The sequence below is a fragment of the Equus caballus genome, chromosome 20 (assembly GCF_041296265.1).
Source record: "Equus caballus isolate H_3958 breed thoroughbred chromosome 20, TB-T2T, whole genome shotgun sequence".
Classification (NCBI taxonomy): Eukaryota; Metazoa; Chordata; class Mammalia; order Perissodactyla; family Equidae; genus Equus; species Equus caballus.
Window position 1 is genome coordinate 11,810,498 of NC_091703.1, and position 3,514 is coordinate 11,814,011.

Consider the following 3,514-nt stretch of genomic DNA (forward strand, 5'->3'; position numbering starts at 1 on the left):
TGCAAGAGTTACTGCACCCAGGAAAGGCCGGAGACCTTAATGAGCTTGAAAATGTTGCTAAACTTCTTGGTATTTTATTGCTTCATCACTAATAATCTTTGAGCTCCTTGGGAAAGGACCCTAAGACAATGGTGACAGTGATGATGATGATTGATGGTAACCTGCTTATTTGCCATCACCTTGCTTCTTCCACGTTTGCTGCTGCAAACAAGAACGATGAGTACAGCTGTGACTTGTGCTGTGTGGGAGGGTTGAGCTAATTCTTTCACACCTTCCTGCTATCACATGGCAGCCTTGCTTCCTCCTCTACCCTCCTGCCCCACCCACTTCCCCATCAACCTGAGATGTGATTGTCAAGAGAAAGCCTGAAAGTACCCCAGTGATTATCAGGAGGAAGAGGGGCACTCAGAACCTCCTGGGTTTGGTTTTGTTTTGAACAGTTAATAATAATAGCTAACATTTATCAATCACAAACCCTGGGCCAGGTATTGCTCTACACATCCTGCAGGCATTAACTCACTTATTTCTTATAAGAACCCCATGAGATAAGGCAGCAGAGCTCCCATGAAATAGCCACTGTCATTATTATACCTGTTTTACAGATGAGAAAATGGAGGCACAGAGTTTTGCCCAAGGTTACACAGCACAGGTTGTAAGTAACAGAATTCAAATCCAGGCAGCCTGGCTTCAGCCTCTGCTCTTTATCGATGCACCATACTGCCTTCCTGTAGGAGAGCTAAATGTCAGAAAACCTTAGAATTACTTTTAGAAAAGACCTTAGAAATAATCTATTCCAGTCTCCCACATCAAGCAGGAATGCTTCTGCAGTTGGACAGTTCTGGACTTGACAGACAGCCTGTTTCACTGCTGCATAGCTCGAACTGGAACAAAACCTGCCAAAATCCTGTTACTGGCCTTCCGTCCTTCAGGACGTCCTTTGGGAAGAAAATGTAGCTATGAAGGTAGTGAGCCTCACGACCCTCCTGGTATATGCAAGTCATTGCCCACCCCTGGACAAGCAAGAGAGAGCCATTTCCTAAGCTGAATAGAGAAGAAGAGACCAACATAACTCTAGACTATGGGGCTTTATATGCGGCTTCGCTTCGGCGGGGGAGCGGGAGAGGGGAGCCGTGGCTCTCGGGGGTACTCTGCTTCCCTGAAGCCAACAGCATTTGTCTTAAACCACCCAGAGGGAGAACACTTATGCCTGCCCCTGGGGGTGTTCTGATGCTGAATCAGAAAATGTCTGTAGGTCAACACTTGTTTAGGTTCAGGAAGGGACAGAAAAATAGACTTTACCCTCTAAAGCCCAACTCTTCAGGCGATAATTCATAATTTGCTTCTGAAAATGAAGGGTAACTTCAGAAACAGCGTCCCCATCCCCTCTTAATTAAGCAAAGATCTCTAATCCCTGGTTTTCCTTTGAGCTAGTAGATTGACTCACTGTGCCCTTCAAAGCTTGGCCTTTTGTCAACTTCCTCTAGGCCGCTTCGGAAGCTCAGGGGGTCTGTTCCCATTTCCCTCTCCCACCATATGGGCTGCACTCACCCAAGGAGAGAGAGGGCATTTGGTCAGACAGACAGCGACAGAGTGTCTCGGAAGTGAAGGCGAAGCGGTCAGTCTCCGCTGGCCTGGGGACAGCAGCCTGGGATGACTGTCCAGAGACAAGGGTCCATTCTTTCAGGAGGCCGGGTACAGACATTGTACCCATCAGCATGTCGCTGCTTCGCACTCTGGGGTGTGTGTACATGGAAAAGAGAACAAGCAAACAGAGACAGGACTGAAAACTCAGGAAACCATAAATAAAGAAGAAAGCGTGAGCCAAATCTTTTCACACTAAAGGAAATAAACATATGGAATAAGTTATTGGAACAAGTAGCTAAAGCGAAGGGCATAAATGAATTCACCAGATATCTGCTTTGTTTGCTTGAAGAGGAAAGAACCAAAGAGAAATTGGATAAGAAAGCAGTACCTATTAGATACCAGACACTGTGCTGGGTCCCAAGGATACAAAGATGAATAAAACGTGGTCCCTGCTCTTAAATTTCTCACAGACTAGTGTTTTAATTGCCTAAACTTTTCATGCTTTTAAAGTCTTATTAAAATTTCATCAGAAAAGTGTTTTAGGCAACTCAGGACACGTAGGACTTCAGTAATAAAACTAATTTTCATCTCTTTCAATGATGCATCGTTTCCAAACAAAGACCACTTCCACTCTAGGATGGAACAGACCCAAAAAGCTCATAGTAGTGGGAGTTCTTCAGTTAGTCACACGTGGTGGGACTTAGCTTTTCATACTGTAGTAGAAATGGTCCAGGTTATACAGACAGGAAGAATCCAGACCCAACCATTTACTGGCCACAAAACCTTAGTCGAAGTATAATTTTCAAAATTTAAAATTTTGACTGTTGGGAGACATTTCTTCATGAGTCTCTTGAGTTTCTACACATCTTACAAGGCACTAACCGTCTTGTGTTCCAGATTGTCTTTGCGAGGACGTTTCCATAGGGAACAGCCTTGGAAGACAGGGATGGTGTCTCCCTCTGGAGAAAAGAAAAGGCAGACTTACCGAATATTATGAAAGATTCAGGATCCCTATGTGTAGCATAATGCATGTCACCCCTGTGGGACTGGGGGCAAGGGTGACTGGCACAAATATACTGATGCATCCTGCTTGCTGAGCCATAATCATAAAGTCCTTTGTTTCTGACCCAGGAATCTTATGTCTTCTGCCAGCATCCATGAATCTGTGATAAGATGGAAGATCTTAGGCTTTTCACAGGTTTTACATTGACTCTCATATATACACAGAGTGAGCACATATCAAAGATTGATTTAACTCATTAACAAAGGAACCAATAAGATGGTAAAGGTGAGAGCATTTCAAAATATACATTAATTTACCCCTTCAGGAAAGAAATACTGCAAAAAGTTAGTTAAATTAGATACAAAATTGGGTAGAATACTACTGGTCAATAAAACCGCAACCTTTGGATTATCTTTTATAACAGAAAAAATTCATTTGCATCTCTGCTGGACAAAAATAAGTTGTAATTTAGCAATTTACAAATTAACAAGTTGGACTTGGGTGATTTCACAAAGTCTAGACCCCCTAATCCTAAGAAATAATCTGTCAATCAAAGTACCTTCCCCTGGAGAATTTTAAATCCCCTTTGAGTGGGCCTGTTAGTGTTTTCTATGATACTGAAAAGACAGGCAGGCACTCATCTTCATCCAATTTTCCGATTATTTTTTCTTGCCACCTTGAACAAGTTCTGTAAGTTCTCTGGAGTTCAGTGTCTTTACCTATAAAATAGAAATAATAATGCCCACTTTCAGGGCAGTTGTATGGAGTAGAAATAGTAAATACAAAGTGTCTGGCACAGAGTAGGTATTAAATTAAAAGTAGTTACTAGGGGGGCTGGCCCCGTGGTCGAGTGGTTAAGTTCGTGCGCTCCGCTGCAGGCAACCCAGTGTTTCGTTGGTTCGAATCCTGGGCGCGGACGTGGCACTG

The 3,514-nt window shown here is 43.3% G+C and overlaps 1 long non-coding RNA gene across 1 annotated transcript; it reads right to left on the reverse strand.

Moving 5' to 3' along the window:
- Positions 1 to 591: 591 nt before the first annotated feature.
- LOC138919346 (uncharacterized) lies at positions 592 to 2,545 on the reverse strand. Its single transcript, XR_011429476.1, has 3 exons — positions 2,467 to 2,545; positions 1,549 to 1,733; positions 592 to 725 (listed from the first exon to the last, which is right to left on the reverse strand). It is a non-coding gene; the product is annotated as an uncharacterized lncRNA (long non-coding RNA).
- Positions 2,546 to 3,514: the final 969 nt, after the last annotated feature.